Source organism: Sebastes umbrosus, chromosome 21 (assembly GCF_015220745.1).
Source record: "Sebastes umbrosus isolate fSebUmb1 chromosome 21, fSebUmb1.pri, whole genome shotgun sequence".
Classification (NCBI taxonomy): domain Eukaryota; kingdom Metazoa; phylum Chordata; class Actinopteri; order Perciformes; family Sebastidae; genus Sebastes; species Sebastes umbrosus.
In genome coordinates, this window is record NC_051289.1 from 11,573,961 (window position 1) to 11,596,902 (window position 22,942).

General features: G+C 43.2%; 1 protein-coding gene and 1 long non-coding RNA gene across 2 annotated transcripts in view; one reads left to right on the forward strand and one right to left on the reverse strand.

The window, feature by feature from the left end:
- Nucleotides 1-22,942, reverse strand: part of LOC119480276 — a 117,857-nt gene that overhangs the window by 13,760 nt on the left and 81,155 nt on the right. The window lies entirely within an intron of this gene.
- On the forward strand, nucleotides 16,360-20,942 carry LOC119480277. Its single transcript, XR_005204864.1, has 3 exons — nucleotides 16,360-16,575; nucleotides 17,611-17,745; nucleotides 18,728-20,942. It is a non-coding gene; the product is annotated as an uncharacterized LOC119480277 (long non-coding RNA).

Consider the following 22,942-nt stretch of genomic DNA (forward strand, 5'->3'; position numbering starts at 1 on the left):
TCTGTTTAACCCATTTGTGCATGCAACAGAATTTTTTAATTTCCGTTGGTGGAAGTGTTCTCTGGGCTTGCCTAAAGCACAAATGTGAAGACATTTTACAAATTGGTCAAACTGTTTGGCTGAAAAGTGAGTTTTTCTTATACTATATCCAGTCTTTGGCCACATGGGACTGATGTTTTTACAACAGACTCCATTATATTTTAGGAAAAAACAGTAGTCCCTTGTGCCAAAAGACTAGATATAGTATGATAATAAAATGGCACAATCAAGTATTTGGTATCTATGAACTCATAACAAGTTGAATATCAAAGATATGCACACATATGCTGTGTAAAAGAAAAAAATATTTCATATAGAAAAAATGTAATAAACACAATGTTAGCATTTTTCCTCATATTTAAAAAATCCTGACTTTGACTATTAATAAAAGTGTAATTTTTCCAAGTGATCTACTGTTAGATACTTGCCCAAAGTATGTCCATACCAAATATCAAGACTTTTGATTAAACAAAAATGTCTGCGATTTTGCTTTCTAGGAGTAAAATCTGAATTTAATTAATACTGTTTACCAGAAGTGACTTAATTAAAATGTTGTAGGAAATGTGGCACAGAGAACGTTTGGCATGCGAGTACATTTTAATTTACTTACTTTTTATATAATGAAAGAGTAAGTAAAAATAACAATGTGCGATCTCAGTATAATTTCCTCAAACATACAAGCCCAGATCAAATATAGTCAAAGTGATTTAAAGTGAAAGATTTAATATACCTCTACTGTATGTTGGTGTTTGAATGCAGAAGCCAAATTCACCCTCCATCATTCAGTTATTTTGCAAACTAGCCATTTTATTTGTGCAGCTAATGACATTACGGTCTTAATAATGGAGTGAGAGTATGGAACAATGTCCACCCCGCATGGCCAGAATTTATACAATATCTTCATATGCACCTCTGACACAGTGACACAACGCATCAGTGTTGGGGCGATTAGAACGAGTCACTGTTTCCCCCAGAAATGGAGAGAGTAATTTTCTTCTCTATTTGAGATACTAGGTCTCAGCACAGATAGACATAATAAGATGTAAATTGGCTGAGGGGCTGATATAAGGGAGGGGGGGCCTCACTTGGAGTAACATGAACAGCAATTAACCATGGGAGAGACGAGAGTGCATTGTCTCCATGGATGTGAGCTCGAGCTGCTCCGCCACAACGACCACAACATTTTCATCAAAACACCCCAAAATACATGATCAGGGCAAGTCCAGACTGTGACCACTGGGGCTTTTTTCTGTCCATTTTAGTGCTGGTGATATTTTATAATTGAAATACATTTGAAAATATTGTATTTCAAAACGTGCATCTCCAGCATACACTATAAACGAGGCTTTTAAATAGATACTGATATACTATTTTGCTTGCATTAGCAACAGTCTCAGAAAACAGAACTGTTCTGTAGACGGCTAAAATAACAGTTTGTCTAGCAAATGACAAGACGCACATGCATATGTTACTATGTATATACAGAGTATGCCATTTGAGAATTGACAAGTTCAGGGCTCCACATTCACAACTTAAAGCCGATGATGTTTACAAATAGGTTGCAGACTTAAAGTAACAGAAGGCAGAATATTTTTGGTATCATTGGGCAAAAATTCCATAATAACCTTTCAGCATATTGTAATTCAAGTGTTCTGAGAGAAAACTAGACTTCTGCACCTCCTCATGGCTCTGTTGTCAGGCTTTAAAAAATCCTGTGATGAGAGACTTTGGCCAATCACAGAGTCACCTCAGAGAGTACCTATTGGCTGTTCATTCAACGGAGGCAGCTGTCAATCACTCACAAACTCCAATCAAACGGTCAAACTAGGCAGCGCCGATCAAATATGAATCCATATTCTGTTACTGTAATGCGTAAGTACCTGAAAGTTTGCTCCGGCGGATAGGCGGTGCTTGGTATTTCCTCAATTTATCTCAACAAGGCTGCTGGGTCACAAACTTTCTCATTTTACAGCCAAACAGTACACTACAAGATGTTTCTGAAAACATTTGAGGCGAGAGATAGACATTACAGTAACAGAATATTGATTCATATTTGATCAGCGCTGCCTAGTTTGACCGTTTGATCGGAGTTCGCGAGTGATTGACAGCTGCTCAGAGACGGCAAGGCTCCAGCTTGGCTCTTATTGGTTGTTTCCCTTCGGTCTGTGAAATCTTGCAGATGTCATTAGGAGCACCGGAGGACACTGCGTCATTTATTACTGTCCGGATATGGTGACTGTTCTATAAAAATAACTTTTTTTTAATCATATTTGCTCCAACCTGCCTCCTACAGCTTTAACAGGACTTGGCTCTTTGCTAAACGCTAAGACCACAGAGAAAGAAAGGAGGAAAAAGTGGCAAAAGGAAGAAGTTATGCGAGTGTGTATACATGCGTGAATGAGTTGGTATGTTTACTTTCCTGCTCTTGTTCAGGGGGTAATTGGCGGCAGTCTATTCCCTATTATCGCTGTAAGAGAACTGTGTGCTTAGAGGGATCCAGACAGAGATCGAGGGTAACATTTCATCCTTATAAACACCACAAGTGTAAAAGCATTGGTCTGTGTTCAGGAGGGGCGGGGGGCAAAAGAAAATTGACAGCGATTAAAAACATTCTCCTCTAATAGATTGAGTAAGTGAAGTTGCCTCTAACTTACGTAACGTCTCCAGTGGATTGGAGCTGCACTGAGGCCATGTGAGTGGGGGAATTCAATGAGCGAGTCGTGTCTAGAGTGCAGTGTCTCTTTAATCCTGGAGGCTGAGAGCAACGGCACAGCGGGACCACCGTGCCAGTCAATACAACACCAACACCTTTCAGGATGGCAAGCGATGAGGGTCATACGCAACACACAGCCCAATGTACACTTCCATTTGGTTTTATTGTGGTTTTGTTTTGAATTTGAAGTCAGGAATTTGGGGAAATTCAATGGAGTTTTAAAGAGACAGCTATATATATAATAAAAGCATAAAAAACAACTAATCGGGTGAATAAAAATCTTAGTTTACCGAGACCGAAAAGACAGATTAGTCGACTTATCGACTGTTAGTTTCACAGTCGGAGACACCACATGGCGATTCCTATTCTTTTCACTAACACATCTAAGCCATTTCCACTGCAAACCTTCTACATAAATCCGGCGACCACACATAATAGTCTCATGTTTAGTAATGGGGCTAGGCGGACCTAACCTGACCCGCCAGATGGTTTGTTACACAGAATCATCTTAGAAGCCGTCATTGGAAACTGTTTGGAAAAGGGTGGGCACTTTCAAAAAAATACTTGGCAGGTGATTGGATGAACCATCTGTCAATCAAACTCTTGCCGAAGCCACTAGAGAGAAGAGCAAAACCATCTTTTCCATCGAGAAAAGACTTCAGTGCCGTTCTTTTGATCTTCTTTCAGTGAATATAATATAACTGATGCTACTGCAGCATCTATGCTAACCTCTACAAGAGCCACTACAGTCGCCTCTCAGTGTCATCGTGTCACACACACCTAAGCCACGCCCGTATAGCTACCAGTAGCTCCTCACAGGACGCTGATTGATCCGTGCTCTAGCTTGCCGGACACGAACGCATTACTTGAAGCCTGGCAAGATGGATTTTCATATGTGATCCTGCAATTCTCGCGTGATCTCGTGACATCACGAAAATCCAGCTGCCGTGCAAGGTAAAGGCGGACCTCTGCAACGTTGCTCCTATCACAAAGTAAATGAAAGATCTCAAATTGTGGAATACACAATAATTAAAGCACGATTTGGCCAGATAATGTACGATACATCTGTCTAGTGCTGCAGCGGTGTTATCAGGGACGCTGAATTTGAATAGTTCTTCAGTTTAAGTGGTCAAGAGGCTGAGAGGCCAGTGAAAGTTCGTTCACTTCACAGTCAGATGAGATATACAAGAGAAACCTCCATATCAAGCTGAAAATCTGTTCAGCTACATCTACAGGTAACAATTTACAAGATAATTCACAACCTCCTCTTGTCTCCAGATCAAGGCTCCTTGGCTTTTCTCATTCTGCCAGATCTCAATTTCACATTTCTGATTGTTTGTTTTCACTGCGTTGCATCTCAGATACATGGAAATATTGACATGGGATGAAGGAAGGAAGGTTCGGTAATGAATAAATGGCATCAAAAAGCTGTGGACTTGGAGCTTTCTTTTGGGCCTGCAGAGTTTTTCTTTTTATTCATATCATGCACAGAACCTGTCCAAAGTTCAAGTTCAGTTGTTTGATGTTGGCTGCTTCTGTGTCCCTGGTGTGTGTGTGTGCATTTGTGTGTGTCTGAGAGAGACGACAGACAGCCAGAGAAGGAGGGAGTGCGTGTGTGTGTGTGTGTGTGTGCCTGTGGCTGTGTCTCTGATGTGACAGTATGTGTGTACACTAGCTATGTAATTTAGTCCTTGTAAATTTATAATTTGGTTAGCCCAACTGCTCTCAGACACTGTTGGAATGCTGCCAACCTCATGCTGAGAGTGTGTGTGTGTGTGTGTGTTCATTGCTGTTTCTGCCGCTCTAAGCTCACTCGTAGCCTCCTCTTCCTCATCCTCCTGGCTTCTCACATCAATACACCACAACCTTCAAGCCCAAGGTTGCAGCTAACCGCTCCCCTCTTCCTGCAACATGACAGCATCATACGAGTCCTTCCTGCAACTCGGCAGAGTGACGATGGCGCTTATAGACCACCATCTGTATCTATGGGCTCTACAGTAATGTAATTGCGGCTCTCGGAGTATCTGCACAGGGCTGTGGTGGTGGCGCTGTAACCTAGATGGATGGAGAGCGGCTCGCAGCGCTCTGCTAAGGTAATCAGCTGGAGTGCTGGCACGGGCAGAACAACACCTGCTGCTGAGGGGAGTAGCCGGCGCTAATTGCGGGAGAGTGATGGGGGCCTAGACGCTGCAGACGCCACCGACAGTTCAGCCTAATGCAATTAGCCGCCATGTTCTCCTCCAGCGAAATTGCATTACGGTTTTTTACATTTAATTTAGCCCGCGCAAAATGAAACGGTATCAGAGAAGAGAGATAATGAGAGCAAACTGATATTGAAATCTGCACTGTGTTGGGAGGCTATTAATGAGACAATGAAACACTGTGGCTGACAACATGGTATACTGTGGTAAAACACTTTAATGGTGTCATTAGGAAGATCTGGCTTTGGGTTATTGCTCCAAGCCTACAAGGTGGCAGTGAAAGCTAATATTTCCTCCTATCCTCTGCTCCTCTTAGTCGTTTTTCCAATATTGATTGAGTATTGATCAACTGGTTTTCTTTTCTACATCTTATTGATGGCTAGACCCATCTGTTGGAGTGCATGTTTATGAGGGTTTCCTATTGATCTTCCTAAATGGCCTCTTCCTCTTGTCTTACTGAATGTACTTCCAATCGACAAACTTATACAATAAATGCTAATATTTCTATTATAAATATTCATTGATGATCTGGAGTTTTTCTTCGTATTTATTCACACATCAAAGAGAATTTTTATGGTTTGCTGCTGCGTGGTTGCGGAGGTGATTGCGGGGTCTTAGCCCTATTAGCACAAGCTTTTTTTTTTTTTTTCAGGCTCCGTTCATCTATAGCTCAGCTAAAGTAAAAAGCAGTGCAGAGAGACAAGCTGCTGCTGCAGTGTGACTTTGCTCCTCTCCCATGCTTTGATTCATTATTCAGCACCCGAGAAGTCGTCCTGCAATCCCACAGCAGCAGCGCGGAGAAACACGCATATAGACACGCAGGGGAGATAAGACGAGCACACACACACAGAAAATACATGCAAACGCACAAATCTTCTGTATGTGAAAGGTAGAAATTCATATAAATGTGAATAAAAAGAATGCTTTTACTGTGAATTTAAAACATAAACACTTAAATATAAAGATCCCAGAAGTGTGCATACACACACACACACACACACACACACACACTGCCCCCTTCTGCCAGCACTACCGGCCTGCACGCTGTATGGAAATGTTTCTCCTAATGACTCCGTAATGACAGCGACTTATGTCCTTACCATAGTTGATTTGTTTCCTGGGTTTTAAGAGTAGATTATTTCCATGGTACAGACTTAGCGTAAGCCGTTCACAAACCACAAGCACTGCACTTCAGCCCCGGTTTGGGATTTTAGCCAGGTCTAATCAGATTAAAGCACTGTTCCCCCCATCCAACCCCCCTCCTCCCGCTCTTCTCCTTTTTGAAACAACATGCCACACTGCTCTCTCAGTCCTGCTACATGAGCCTGAAGAAGCGGGCCAAAAACAAATTGCTTTTAGTGGCGGTTGACAAGTAGTTGTGTAGAGAAAATAAAAGGTTGTTTGGAGCAGATTAATTCTCCTTCACGGGAGAACCCGGCTGCCGTGTGCATTCTTCTCTCAGTGACGGGGAGAAGATAGCTTCGACGGGAGGAGCTCATTGTTACGGACTTAGCAAGGCCGGAGGACACTTTGTGAAAGAGATACAAGCTAAATAAACCAAATCTAATATACAGTAATGGCATGTCGCTGTGGTTAATTCAGACTGACTCAACTTCATCCCACAAAAGACAACCGTGTTAGACAAAATAGCCAAGTGTAGATTCAAAAATCACCTCAAACCTGTTCCCCCGGTGAACACAGTCCAACTAATAACCACGCTTGATGTTCTCATCCCATCTCATATCTCGCTCCCTGTTCTGCAAACCCTGTTGAGCAAATATAATTTCTGTTCTCATTAGTTTCACAGTCATATTACAAATAGAGGCGAAACAGCTGTGGAAATATATTTCTAGTGGATAATGACACACCCCGCCTCTGGACGTGAGTGGTTTTGTTCTTGCCCGTGTTTTTTTCAGGAGAGAGGAGCCCTGACTTCTAACCTGTGAAGGGTGCTCGCTGGCTTGACCTGGATCCTTCAGCATGAATTAAGTGAACAATGGAAGAGCCGCCTGAATGATGGCTCCACGCGCCTTTGTGCCTCTGTTACAAACCACTCCTAAAAAGGGGCGGCCTAGATGACACACTCTCTAGAAATCGATCACATTTACTCAGCCCCTGGGCCTTCCAAAAGCTGGATTTAGAGCGAAAAAGAAAAAAGAGGTAAAATGGCAAAAAAAGGAGAATGAAATGAAATCCCCTTTGCATTTAAAAACAGAATGGAACAAAAGTGAATAAGGGCGGGTGAAGAGAAATGCCTCGGTCCAGGTCTACTTTGCAGACTCTGACGCGCACTCATGCGTCAAATTTCATCAGCAGTAGCCCTATTGATTTTTAACCCTGGAAATATAAGACCAGGGAAGTCGGCCACAGAGATATCCATGGATGTTTGGCTTGGTTATCTGCGCCTCTCCCTCGTCTCTGCCTCCTTTCCCGAGAGCGTGAGCAAACCAATGCTCTCTCAATTGTCTGACAATACTCGGCTAACACCGCGGCTGAGCTTTATAGACATGATACTAGATTGAAAAGACAGACCTTGAATCCAGCGCTGGGAAAATTCAATATTTCTATTGTATCCTGATTCCAGTACAATCAAACACAAAGCCAGCAAAGTCTACACTGACTTCGCTGTTTAAACTGGTGGTTTAACTTACATTCAAAAGCTTTTCATGGCAAACCTGATCGATGCTCTAGAAAAGTTTAACAAATAAAAGAGTGAAGAAGCCTCATACATCTGTCAGGAGCTCCCTCTAAGTGGAGACTAAATGGTGGTGCAAGCATACTGTGCACAAACTCGCTGCGTTTTCCAGGCTGACAGTCAGTGTGCCCCGGCGCTCAAAAGCTTCAAGGCCCAATCTCTTTGACAGGCCCATCTCCTGCTAATGGGTCACATAGCCATTGAAGTGCAGGGGGGGGGGGCAAGAATGGCAGATCAGTTGCTCTGCAGGTTGGATTGTCTCACAGTTTGGTTTCTTACTGTGCCTGAGCCTCGGCGTTGTGCAAGCTGAGAGCTGGAGGCGGCGAGGTCTGTTCGCCATGCCACTAAAGAGGACAGAGGAGCAGGACAGAGCTCTTTAGTCTCCCAACACAAAGCGCGAGTCAGTGCTCTGAAAGGGACTGGGACACACGGAAGCCAGTTAGAGCCCCTTTTTCTGTTTGGCCTGCAGCTTTTCAGAAGCCTGGATTAAAGAAAGGAGTGTCGCTGCTCGATGGGAGTCGCTGCCTTGTTTTTAACGCTTACTCGAAAGAAATTAAAACCCGAGTGACCTTAAAGCACAGTGTGGGTTTATACGGGGTCAAGGTTAAGCAAGGGTGTCCAGTTATACTGCTCGACTTCCAGACACGAGCCAGTCCATCTGCTTGAGGTCAGACCTCGCTTTCCATCACAAACACAGAAGATGACACGTCAAGGGGCGTCTGAGCAATCACCCCCCATCCAAATAAAGGGAAGTGATTTCATAATGGCGCCCTATCAGACCTCCACGCGTCAGGGTTATCTGTATGACAAAGCAACTTTCCGATTCCATGCATTTTCATGAGTGGACCAGGAGAGGTGGATGAAAGAGAAGGGTAGCGGTTGGTGACCTCGAGGTCAGGGGGTAGAGGGCTCCAGCTGGTCACACTACCTCCTCATTGACTGATTCCACATCCAGCCTATTGTTGTTGGCGCGTGTCCATTGTTCTGCAGAAGCATTAAAATGCATAGATTCCTGTCAGCCATTTCACTGCTAGTTGACCTTATTAGTTGAGGTGGATACATAAAACATGAAGTTTAGGATCGTTAGATATACGCGATTCACTTAAAGGGATGATAGTCGTCGCTGAGCATGGCCGCCATATCTAAAGGGATGCTCAGTATTCATAGTGCTATCAATAAAACATACAGTTTATCGTTATGCTGTGTGATAGCAAACAAATCCTCGGTGTAGGTGAGGAGATGTATTCAAACAATAAAGCCGAGGTATAAACGCCTCTGGAAATTCCTCGTGCTCCATGGGATCTCCAGGCAGCCTATTGTAGGTGCTCGCCACCCTGCCCCCACTCTCTTCGCTATTTTTCTTCTCTGCACGCTCCTCGCAGAGCACACACAGAGATGCTGCAGCGAAGCGGGAGGAAGAGAGGAAGAAAAAAAAGGAGAGAAGAGGTGCTGATACTCTGTAATTGAGGGGCAACCCTGTCACAGTTGACCTGCAGGAGACCGGGGATAAAGCGTATTCCATTTTCTCTCCGCTATCCTGGGACTGACAGCCCGCAGAGCCCCGGGTCTGACAGACCTAACCGAGGGCTGTCACCCTCTGCCCACCTCTCTCGCAGCGTATAACACCCATTTCTATCTTGTGTTCTCACTCACACATACTGTGCACACACACAACTACTATTGGCTTCTACCTGCAGATCAAAATTTACACTACACTCACAAATACACAGTGCACTTTTGGGATATATAATCACAAGATGAAAGGCATGTTCACGACGCCCTGTGTGTTATACTGACTTCAATATCTATTTTAAATATCTAATATCGAGGCCTTTTACTATATCAGGGCACTAGAAGGTTGTGACTGAAATGACAGCGCTGCCTATTTTAGAGACACTCTAATGCTTCCGCAGTAAAAACAAAAAGTACCAGCGCTCAACAGCAGAAGCGCATCTCCCAAAAACGGGTCTGATGCGGCGACGGATAAAGGGAGTATATTTAGCCCCCCAGTCCCTGCCCTTTGTGTCTTCCTGATTTGTTCTAATGTGGGAGCCTAATCCAGCAAAAGCAGATTATACATGTATTAAATTCCTTAAAATTGCAGTATTTTTAATACCACATTTGCAGGGGGAAATGCAATGGAAGCAGCTTACAAAACATAAACCTCCCAAACTGTGTCTCACCGCAATGCCGCAATAAAAGGGGCTGAGACATGCGAGCGAAATGAAGCATGTACATGATGTGTTCAAAAAAAAGACATTGTTACACTGATTTCTTTGTAAGTAAGAAGAAAATGCTCCCCCGCCCGCCATGCAGAAAAAAAAGTTAGTGATCGCAAAAGACTGCTGACATGAGATGTACGCGTGTGTGTGTGCGATTGATTGTGCACTGTGACCTAAATAGTCGGCACCAAAAAAAACAAAAAGGTTTTTCCGACTTTACTTGTGTTACTTTACTGAATCAATATAATATCACTTTGCCATTTCCACAGTCTTTTTCTGCTCGCAGATTCCTCCGTCTCGTAAAAACCCTCAAGTGGATTCGCTCCAAATGAGAACATGGAAGTGGGCAGAAAGAACAATTCAGCTGAGTTTCTGCCTTAAAGGCTTCCTGTGTGTGTAGTCTAAATCACTTTTTGCATTAATGGTTTTTCAAGAAAAAGAACATTTTCAATGACCTACTAAATCAAACACGTAAAAGACAGAAAATTGCAAATAATTTAAATGGAATCTACATGAAGAAATCCAGAGAGAGGTAGTGGATATAAACAGCAGAAATGAACACACACTCAAAACAAAAGCTTCCACATAATAATACACTATGTAGAGTGTGTGCCTCTGTACACCTGACCCAGAGAGTGTCCTCTCAATGACAACATGGCTGCCCCACAAGCTGTAGCCCGGCCGCCATAATGACACAATGTACCCATCTGCCCTTCAAACCAACCCGGCAGCATGAGGCTGACCTGCGTGTGCGTGTGTGTGTGTGTGTGTGCGTGTGTGTGTGTGTGTGTCCCATCTGCCCTTTCAGCCAGGCAAGCAGCATGAAGCTGACCTCTGACCCCTAGGATTATGGTCCCACCACGTGCCAGTGAGCAGGGTGATGAGATTGACCTATGTGGGCTGCTGTATGTGTGTGTGTGTGTGTGTGTGTGTGTATGACCGATATCTGACAGCACAAGATCCACCTACCAACACACACACACACACACGTGCAAATGAAATCACTTCTGGATCTATAAATCAATGCCTCTCCATTCTAACGAGTACGCTGTTAAATTTGTTGGTATGAAGAGTGAAAAGCTTTCAATCATTCAGTCTACATGTTCAACAGTGTGTGTGTGAGTGTGTTTGTGTGAGTGTAGATACGTTAATACAAGCACCTCTCCAGTGAGTGATCTAATGCGGGGTCTGAGGACAGCCAGCCATCCTGAGCTCTGACACAACCAATCATCGCAAAGCCAGCGTGATCGCCTTGGCAACCCCTGTCACCACATAGTTTATCCGGAGCGTCCTCCAATCGGGGAGCACCACGGCCTTCGCCGAGCTCCTCCCACAGGGGGGTTGGGGGAGGTGGTGGCAGCCGTTGGTGCAGAGCCTGCTGCTGCATGAGCGGATGCTCTAATCTGGATCCAGTGAGGATCACTAATCCCAGATTATGGCTCTCTGGGATTAAGACATGCTGATGCACAGGTTTGCACTCACCTCCAATCCCCGGACCTCTCAATCTGGCTCTGAACCTCAAACCTCACCCAGAGAAGTCTATTAAAGCTGCGGCAACAGTGATGGCACCTGGAATGAGACGTCTTGTTCGAGGTGTTGGCATGTTTGGTCAGAATGATTCAGAGCACACCTGCTGTCTGTCTTTAGACGCTTCTTAGCTATTTGATGTTATAGTACAAGTGTACAGAGTGATTTGTGGAGTGTTGATGCTCTGAATTGTCCGTACATTGAAGGCAGCGGGTTAGCGGAAATGAAAGTTTCTCTCTGTCGCTGCTATCTGACTGAGCACAAGTGACGGGGTACATCAGGGATGGAGGTAAACAAAGCAAAGCAGACACTCCACCTCTACGGGATAGCAAATCACCACGCCGATACCTACTACATGTCATACAGAATAAAAGCCGGGACAGCACAGGAAACAGCTCAGGCGAGGCGAACACAAAACTTCATGAAAATGTTTTTGCCACTCATAAGAAATTCAATCTCTACTGACAGCACTTCTCAAAAGTGATACCAAAAATGCTTTTGTGAACGATACAAAGCAGAAACTTTGTGCTAGCGGTTCATACATCCGTATGTGGCACAATTCCCTCAGCCAGCAGAGTTTGATTTATAAGCGACAGTCTTCGGGATTTAAACCCCTACGACACGAGTTTATCATGACACCAAATTATTTCTGCACATAGGAGAGAGAGAGGTGGGAGACAAAGAGAGGAGGGGGAAAGAAAAATGGTGGCAGGGGGAAGAAATAACTGCTCAAATATTGTTCATTACAATAATTCATATATCACAGGGTGACGTGTAAATTAGAACCTCGGAGTCGACGCGCACAAATAATTAAGTTGAAATATTAATGATGAAATGTCCTCACAAGTGTGCGGCTCATGATCAATTTGGGGTTAATGAGTCGTTTATCTCCGTCCAATCCCCGCTCTTCCTCCTGCCACTGCCGTGCTGCAGGGGCAACACACACGACGGGATCCTCCATATAGCGTGGATAAATGTGCAAATGATCCCCTAAACAAAATCAATTTATCCTGCACGCTGTGTTTTTTCATGGTTGAGGAAAAACGGGAGACGGCGGATGTGGAAAGGAAGCCAAGTGCTAGTGCAGGTAAAGAGTGATGTAAGGGAGCCAAAATAGTGTCAAAAAAAGTCAGCGATGTGCAACAGAACGTCTGCAGGTGCCATTCTGTGCAAAAACTACAAGAGGTGATTTCACTGAATAGCTCCTCTGCTCTGTTTGAAGTTATCGGTGAAATTGCCAGGTGACGACTGAAAACCTGCAGACTGTGAGCCGTTCACGGTGCGCGGTTCCCCAAGTTCTTTACCGATTTTCAGGAGGTTTTGGGCCCACTGGCTCCGTCCAAACTGGTGCGACTAAAGAGAACAGAAAAATATTAGCTGTTTTGTTTCTAGTGGCTCATCCATCGCCATGCTGACTCAGTGACTGCACTGTGCTCGCCCGGGGCTGTATGACACATTTTATTGTTTGTGTGTGTGACATGAAGCCTGTTCACACTGGACAGCAGTCGCATCTCTTCGTCTTTCTTTCTTTATTTCTCGTTAGGGACCTTCCTTCTGTTTCTGAAGCTGATTAGTCCTGACCTGAGCAACCTAGTGCTGCTATATCCAATCAGCCTAATCACTCAAACTCTTTCCTTCCCCCCACCTTCTTTACGCTAATGGGCTTTCCCTGCTCTGGTGACTTAGCACTTAAGAGCTGGGGGGGTCACTACTTCAGGAAAAACCCTGTTAAAACTTCTTAACAGCGCCGACGCTGCCCTTCAGTTTGCAAGCAGCTTGGGTACTTATGGAAGAAATAACCAGTGCCATCCGTAGTTACCCTTATTTACTCATATGAGCGGTGGATAACCCAGTTGCCAGCATGCCTTTGTATGAATTTGCATCACCTCCCAAAGGGCAAGCAAATTAATGAATATTCACACTTAATCTATAGCCCACGGCAGCAGCCATGCATTATTCATGAGTTGTTGCTGTTTTTGTGGTAGCACGCACACGTCTCCGTTTTGTCATCGCAAATCATAATTTCATTTTCTCCTCACTTCATTTTCTGCCATGTGCAAGTGAAGGGCCGCAGTTGTTAAAAAGGCACGCAGCAAATCACCGCGTGGAATGAGTCTGACTAATGTCTTTAGCACCCCACAGTTTTTAATCTAACGACTAATATGGAGCGCCGTCTTTAACAGGGAGATTCATGCATCTCAATGCTCACAACAACGTTCCTAATCTCAGATTCTGCCTCTGGTTCTCTCTGGGCTTTCTCGTCAGCGAGGACTCGGGCTGTCACTAAGCTGCAGAAGGCTCAGAGCAGCAGCGGTAAAGACATCAGTGAGACAGGTGCCATCTTGAATCATGGCAGTCTGTCGACATGCAAACTAGACTTGGACTCCTGATATGGTATGTCTGTATGCGCCAAACCCCTTATGTTTACCATGTCATTCACACACACACATACATCCCCGAAAACAGACAAGGCGTCTGAGACCGGATCAGCCATTACTACGGAATAACTCGGCAGCAAAAATGAGAATAGGGAAACAGCGTTCACACTCCATTGTCCAAGAGGACCTCTAAAAGGTTTCTGTATGAAGGAAGGAGAGAGTGAGGTGACAGTTTAAAAGCCTTCCTTGACACTCAGCGAAATGGGCCTATACCGTCTTCCACACAATTGCACCGGCAAGTCAAATTGCATTAGTGATGCACAATGTTTTCACGGGGGAAAAAAAAAAAAAATCACAATGGAGCTGAAATATGGTGCATTGTATTGAGGGTGTTCCTCTTTTATAGGGAAATACTGCAGGACTTTGACATCATCTTTCCCAACTAAATAACTTCGACACTACGGCTGCTGGCAAAAAAATAAACTTGACTGAAAATTATTCCACCAATTAAATATAAATATGCCGAAAAGCACAGTCTGATCATTTTAGAGCCTTTTCTTCCTTTAGCGGAGTGTCAAAATATTCTTTCAACAATCAGTCAAATCTAATCTTCTTGGTAAAACATACACCAACTCTTCAAGACTTCAAGACTTACCTCTTTGTTCTTGAAATACATTTTCTGACAGTCAGATTGTTATAAAAAGAAGCTTTTTCCAAAAAGTAGCATGCTCAGGCAAAGGAGAAATAATTGCACTACTTTTTGGAAAAACATGAATATTCAAAACTCCCCTGAATTTACTGTGAGAAAAATAATTAGAAGTTTATTAGCATTTGTTTATTTGTCCATGCATAAAACCTCTTAATGAGAATGTATTAACAAGCTCTTCACTCTGGGGAGGTAAATTCTCAGCGTTGAGAATGCCTCCTCCCATCTTTGGAAAATGCTACGTTACAAAAAAAACAGGAAATTTATCATCCCATGAACAGCTAAATTAACCGCACACGTCTAATGTAGTATGACATGTCCTCAGCCAACCTCAACTAGTGGGATTTGCTCTCCATGCATTGAAACGTAAAGAGGAGGAAAATACCAACTCGGGGTAATTATAACGCATACAGTGACTTGACATTTAGGGCACAGTGTAGAGAGGGGAGATAGTTGGCCTTATCAGAAGCTATAATGAAAGGTCAATGGCCTCCTCAGTGTTTACCTCCAATCATGTGGTCTGAAGAAGCTTCTTCAGTCTCTATTGAAAGAGCAGCAGTCTGTTTGGGAGATAACGCAGCATTGTTGGCCGCAGGTAAAACAAAACACTGACGGCGTTTCATTTTTCCTGACAGTTTAGTCGCTATAAAGGAATTTGGTTCGATTTGAGTGTTTATTATAATAGAAGAAAAAGCTCATAAGAAACTGTATTGTTGATTTCCTAATAAGCTAAAATGACGAGAAAAAGGGGAAACAGTACAGTGACACGCCCACAGTAGTGACGATCAGCACTCATTAATGCAAACACAGCATGTTAATATATATTGTACCATTGCTGCACCTGTTTTTTCATCTTATGCCGGTGCTGCTTATGTGCAAACTGAGTAAAGTCTCTCTCTCTCTCTGTATCTTTTTGGTTGGGTCTCAGTCAGTGGAAGGAAAAAGCTGCATTGATAAATAGGTCAGAGAGCTTTTCCACCCCCCAATGGTTTCAGGCCCAGCTTGGCAAATTGAACATAATTAAGGCCCAAGGCAAAGGTTGCACTTTCCTTGAAATAGCGGGAGGAGTGGTGCAGGAGGTAGCTTGCTACAGGAGGAGACACGCTGCCATGCATGTTCAGTACAGCATGCCTGGGCACAGAGGATCCACAGAGCCGCAGCCGTAAGAGGAGGAGGAGGAGGAGGAGGAGGAGGAGGGTTAGAGAGAGAGAGAGAGAGAGAGAGAGAGAGAGGATGGCAGCCATTACAGAGACAGGAAAACTCTCTGTACATGTCTCTCTCCATCACACACACTCCTTCTCTCTGACTCTCTGTTTCTGGTTGGTTGTTTTCTCATATAATGTTAGCTGTGTCGTCTTTCTATGACATACATGCACACATCAAAGGAATAGTTCGACATTTTGGGAGATTTGGTTTCTTGTTGAGAGTTAGATGAGAAGATCGATATCACTCTCGTGTGTGCGTTGTGTTGGCTTAGCTTAGCATAAAGACTGGAAACGGAGGCTCTGTCCATGTGTGGGACTCATGAGTGTATTATAAAATCTAGATGCTTGGTCCTGCTCTTGACCGATGGCCTTCACACTGTGATGACATCATGCACATAGAAGCATCTTTTTTGGGCTCTGGGAAAGTTTTAGAAATACAAAACTTCATGGGTTAAAAATCATAACGGCGGTCTACAGGAACAATGCTTTTTTGACTAGAGACGCCGCCTCGAACTATCTTAATACATCCATGGCTGGACTATATCTTGGCCGGGCTAAGTGACTTCCTGGAGTCTCTGCTGGTTGCCTGGCAACCTCATGGTGATGAGAAGACTCCAGAAAGTCATTGTTTGCGTCCGAAATTCCAAACTAACATGCTATTTAGTACGCTAAAACAATATGTGACATTTTTTAGAAGCCTATGTCCGAAACCTTAGTATGAAACCAATAGTACGCAAATTGCATACTATTTCCGGTGAAATATTACAGGATACAACGCTGGACACTACGGCGGCATGAATATCCCACATTGCAATGTGGTAGTGACGAAAACGTTCATAACAGACGTTCACGGAAAGCTCTGTAACATCAATAACGCTTCAATTTAAGTGTAAGTATAAGATTTCCCTTTGCTAGGCGTAATATACTGTATATCTAAAACTAATTCAGACTTTGATTCTCACAAACGTTTTGGTCACGAGGTTGGCACGGGTTGGTGCATGGTTACGCGTCTCCAACTGGCATGGAGGCTCTCAGAAGTGACGACATAAATTTCTGCCCAGTGTGTCCGAAAAGATACAAACTACTGTTTATTCACACAAAAGTATGTTGAACGATAGTACACATATAGGTTATGTAGCGCATAGTATGTGATTTCGGACGAAGCCTATTTCTTGGCCGGGATCAGTGATTTCCTGGATTCCTTGCTGGTTGCCTGTCAACCTCATGGTGACGACAAGACACCAGGAAGTCAAAGCAAAGAATGTATATTGCCCAGAAGTGAAAGTCAATTGTTCGTTCCATTGCAACATCAGCGCCCAGCAACAAAGCTACACTTCTGCCATTTTAGACTGAAAGCGACTACCAGATGCCGTGTAAAACGACCGCCTAAAGAGTGCCGTACTATTGTCATATTCTCCCGAAATTGCCTGTGTTGAACGATAAAATGTTATAAATATTATAGGCATTTTCCGTCCAAAATGGCGGCAACACAGGAGTTTCTTCTCTTGCTTCTATACTCTTTGGTCATAGCTCCAGGCCAAGAAATAGTCCAACACATAACCAGCAGTAAAACCACAATGTGTTGTTTCAGTTTCTGTATGGATTTACATATGAGATATAATGTGCTGATTAGTGAGATTTAAAGGTGCTTTTAACCTTTGCGTAGAGCCAGGCTAACCGTTTCCCCCCGTCTCCAGTGTTTGTGCTAAGCTAAACTAACATGCTGCTAGCTGTGGCTTCATATTTATTATACAGACATGGGAACAATATTGATTTTCTCATTTAACTGTCTGCAGGAAACACGAATAAGCGTGTTTCCAAAAATGTTGAACTATTCCTTTAATAGATCACCATATTTTGAAGGATGTTTTCCTCACTGCCTCGTTCTACCTCAGCTGTGTATTCACACTGCTATCCTCACTAGTCCGGAGGTGCTGTTAGTGAGCTGCGATGCCAAGGACCATTAGTGTCCCAGCATCCTCTGCTCTGGGGGCTTCACCTTGGCAGGGAGGAGACAGCGAGTTAAGGACGAGGAGGTGCAGGACCGGGTGCAGGTAAGGTAAGTATCCAGCTCCACTGTCAGGCCGTACTGGTGAAAGCAGATTACAGCGGGTTGGCAGTGTATTCAGGGTCAGCCTCCTCTCCCACCACAGAACATACCATCTCTATTAATGAGAGCTGATGGAGGGCGAGGACTCCCCGCAGGACATCTACATGGCATTATCTTCAGCTACCACCACCACCACCACCACCACCATCACCTCCTCACATTAGCTTTCTCATTAGCTTTGCCATTATCTTCCCCATTAGCAGAGGGTCCTTGATAACTGCTTCGATGCTTTCCACATGATGGCATGAAAGGACTTACACACAAGAAGTTACTTCTTTACACTAATACTAAATTAATTGATGGATTAAATTAAAAAGAAATGTGTTTGTGAAGCACAGCAGTTAGGAATACTCTAAGCAAATGTTGTGAAAGTAAAAGACTATAATTCAGGGCAAACAGCTGCTGTAGTATGCATTAGTAGATTTTTAACATTAAATATTGGTAGAGCTTCTTCAATAGCCTTGCAGAGAGCTCTGACAAGTCTGTAATAAAACTCCACAATGTGCTTTTTGTTGTATGCAATCACTGTCAAAACACATATTCATGAACAAATTAAAAGACCTTGTACTTTAAGCAGAGTATTCTTGACTTGATTTAAATTATTCACATATAGCCTTTTCCCAAAAAGAGCATTATGAATTATGTCAGTAACTAAAAGGGCAAACTTACAACATCTCTCACGCTCAATGCAAAATGTCATATTTCATACAAAAAGGAGACTATAATGTATTCAACTATATTTGTGGAATACGTTAAAAAAAAGTAATGTTTGGTAATGCTTTGAATTAGACAATATTTAATGTCAATTTTATACAGTAGAAGAAGATTTTTGTTATTTTCTTTCAAATACTTTCACAAAAATCCACATATATCTGCAGAAATTGTATATGTGACATTCAACCCACATTGCTTCTTCCTGCTTATTTCTTAGATGGATGTGCAGCAGCATCTCGCCAGGCACTCTGCCCATCACAGACACCCAGTGTGACCGGACGCCATATGGCGAAAGATTTACCATGGCGACGACACGGCCAGGAGGCTCTAACTCAAACCTCCATCAGAATGTCAAGGAATGTCAGATAGAGAGACGGGAGAAGACAAGGAGGAGGAGGAGGAGGAGGAGGAGGAGGAGGAAGAAGAGGAGGAGGAGAGGAGATACAGTAGCATTGTTCCCCGAGCGCAGCAGGCTCAGCTGGCCTAAACAGTCCCAGTCCCCTCAGCCTCGTAAGACTAATGGCGGAAAATCACAACCTGGGGGGTTTGATCCTCTAAAGGGCCTCTGAGACCTGATTAATATGCAGCTTTTTTTGTGTGAAACACAGACATAAATACATGCTCTGAAATGTGTGTCGCGTGCGCTCGGGTTTACACACAAGCTTACGAACAAAAGCATTCAGAGCACACGCTGGTAAGCATGTAGATATGATATCAGACAGCTCGCTGAACGCCGTGCAGGGAGGCACAAAAGACGTGCATGCATATGCTGCAGTCGCTACCATGAGTCCCTTTGCAAAGGACGTAAAAAGCTATAAAAAATATTCAGCCGATTGCTCCCTGACTACACGGTTGAAGCAGGAAAACCAGACATCTCCCTGCCCTGCGTGGTATATGTGAATGTGCTGTGCAGGCATTTTCGCCATCTCTGTTCTCTATGTATGGCTTCCCCTCCCCCCACCCTCTCCATCATACTGTATCCTCCTCACCCACACAGCAGGCTCCCCTCCCCCACCCCGGCTCTCGCCTCCCCCTGGGAGGATGGAGCAACCAGAGAGAAATTAATTGAAATCTAAACCCCGATGCAGGATTAACTAAGTAGGTGAATTCCAGTTGTCACATAATCAGGGCTAGTGTACTATTTGACTTTCATCAAATGGGGCTGACTGAAACAGCGACCAGGGATAATGACAGGAAAAAAAAGAGGAGCCAGCTGCTGTGTCCCCCCCTCCCTCCCTACCTCCTCTCTTTCTCTCTCCATCCCATCCCTTCCCCCCTCTCCTCAGCATCTCTCTATCCACCCCTGCCTCCTAACCTCACACGTATATTTAGGATCTTTCCTACGGCCGACGAGCCATCGGTATGTGCACGGGAGATCTCAGCAGGGGTATAATCACAAAATGTTGCTGTCAGATTTTGTGACCTCCTTCTCTCCTCATACACACTTCTGATACAGATCACCAACGGTAACCAACATCTATCTCTCGTTTTCACTGCCATGCTTCTGTACCACTGATGGAAATATTTCACCACACGTATATGGCAAATCATGAAGACACATCTTTCTCATTACACACGTTATGTAAAGTAACCGTGGTATTAACTGCAATGTCGTTTAGTGCTGCTGAATTGTCCCCTTTCCCCAACTACCGTACAGTAAACGCACCGTGGTATTTGGTTTTCTTTGAGACAACGGAGGATGAAATGTTGAAGTAAAGTGGGTCAAACAGCACGCCGCTCTGATGAAGCATGACTTGCCGCAAAAGAAAAAAAAAGAACGAGAGCACGTCAGAAGATTTTTCTTTCGCTTTGAGAGGATGATGTAGATAGGGCAACGCGATGCCCAAGACTCGCTGGCTGCGCTATCAAGCAAAAGGCACTTGATCTATTTTGAACACTGAAAATATCCTCAGTTCAATCTTACACTGCATCATATGATGATAATTTTTGATCAGATGTTGATGCAAAAACAATAAACAACGGATTTTATTTAGCATAAACTCCAAAGGAGACATGCGGGAAAAGGTGACACCTTATTTAGCACTCATAGGCAGTATATATAAACATTGAAGAAACAATTTATAATGCATTCTAATGTAGTTGTCAACAACCATAACTCCTTCTGTGGTCACCCATAAGTGGAGGCTGCTGCATAAACAAAGCAGATAATGACTGACAATATAGTAACACACAGTTGTACTAATATAAAATATGTCTTCATAGGAGAAGTTATAATTGTTGACAAATAATTTACATTAATAAACACTTAAAATGTCCTATAAACCATTTATTAAATGATTGTATACTGCTTATAAATCCTATATAGGGGACGTAGTGTGACTAAGTATGACCAGGGAAAACATAAAGAAGGTTGTTGCTTTTGCAGAGCAGATAATTTAAAATGCTACTATTAAAATGATTACTGCATCTCCTCCCTCCTCCCTCCTTTATTTCTAAATATCAATATAACACAAATGGAGAGAACATATTGCCATTTTTCAAGGTATTTTGTGTGTGTTTAAATTGGTGCCACAGTTGGAATGCAATGCTGCTGCTACGAGCAATAAAACCATTACATTTCTTTAGGATTTCACGCTGCTTACAAATCAATATTTTAGCAAGTTGTGTGTGTGTGTGTGTTTGTGTGTGTTCGTGTGTGTGTGTGAGAGAGAGAGGGAGATTGTCTAGGTGTGGATAGCAGTGGGTGTGGGTAGCGTCAGTACAGCAGAGCAAGCTGCCAGCTATCCAGTTGATAATATAGCTTGGGCTTATGCCCAGTGAGGTTGACCTCAGCCTGTTGGCTCGCAATGTCATTTACCACCTGCCACACACACACACACACACACACACACACACACTCACAGTACTGTCCTATCTCTACCTTCAGCTTTACCACACGACACATACATATACACGGACATATCCCTCGGTGGTGGGAGTGCTTGTGCATGCTAGAGGGTACATGTGTGATGGAGTAATATGTGTTCCACAAGTGTCTATGTGTGTGTGTGTCATGATAGAGAATAATAATCAAGAAAAGAGTGTAGGGGTGGGAAACACAAGAGGCCCCACGATATGTTATTATCACGATACTTAAGTCACGATACGATTTTAAACATTTTGCGATATGCTGAGTATTGCGATAAGATATATTGCGATTTATTACTTTTTTTTCAACTGCAAATTATGCAGTTTCTCAACATCTGTTTTTATCTAATAAGATACAGTTTTAACTGTGTTCATCTCACTTCAATATTTTTTATTGCATCAAAATTGGGGTCAGTCAAGCAGACAGCCTGTCCGACATTGTCATAAAAACATAAACGTTGCATCAACCACCTCACAAACTGAACTGTTTGTATTAGAGTCTACATTGTATTTGCAATATTAATAGCTTATTTAATAAATAGGGCTGTCAAAGTTAACGTGATAATTACGTGTTAACGTCAATTTGTTTTAACGCCACTGATTTCTTTAACGCATTAACGCAACTTGCGATTGATAGGTTGTAGCGGGCTCAGTTTTAAAGCGAGAGTGAAGATACTGGTATCATATGAAACTAGAAAACCTAAGGAATCCATTGATACCAGCCATGTCATACTAGCTTGTCAAGAAGGCTAAATAACGCTTCAAATTTACGCTAATTTTTGATAAGAAAACCTGTCATGGCCATTTTCTAAGGGGTCTCTTGACCTCTGACCTCAAGATATGTGAATGAAAATGGGTTCTCTGGGTACCCACGAGTCTCCTCTTTACAGACATGCCCACTTTATGATAATCACATGCAGTTTGGTGCAAGTCATAGTCAAGTCAGCACACTGACACACTGACAGCTGTTGTTGCCTGTTGGGCTGCAGTTTGCCATGTTATGATTTGAGCATATTTTTTTTATGCTAAATGCAGTACCTGTGAGGGTTTCTGGACAATATCTGTCATTGTTTTATGTAGTTAATTGATTTCCAGTAATAAATATATACATGCATTTGCATTAAGCAAGCATAGGCTATTTGCCCACTCTCATATTGATAAAAGTATTAAATACTTAAATACAAATCTCCCGTTACGGTACATTTTAAATATTTAAATCAATTGACAGCCCTAATAAAAAAAGATTGATACCTGACGTTCGTGTATCGATAAAATATTGCAGCGCACAATATTGCGATACTATGCTGTATCAATTTTTTCCCCACCCCTAAAAGAGTGTGTGAAATAGTTTTGGACTGAAGTTAGGCTCATGAGAAAATAATTGTCTTATGTTTCTGAGAACAGAGGGCATAAAACACAAAAACAGACATACGCACACGAGATTCAGACACTTCCACAGAGCTGTGGGGTGAAGATGTACTGAGCAGCGTACCTGGACAGATGGCAGGCAGTCATCCCGTTGGACCTGCCATCAGAGCGCAGCCCGAGAGGAAGAACACAACAG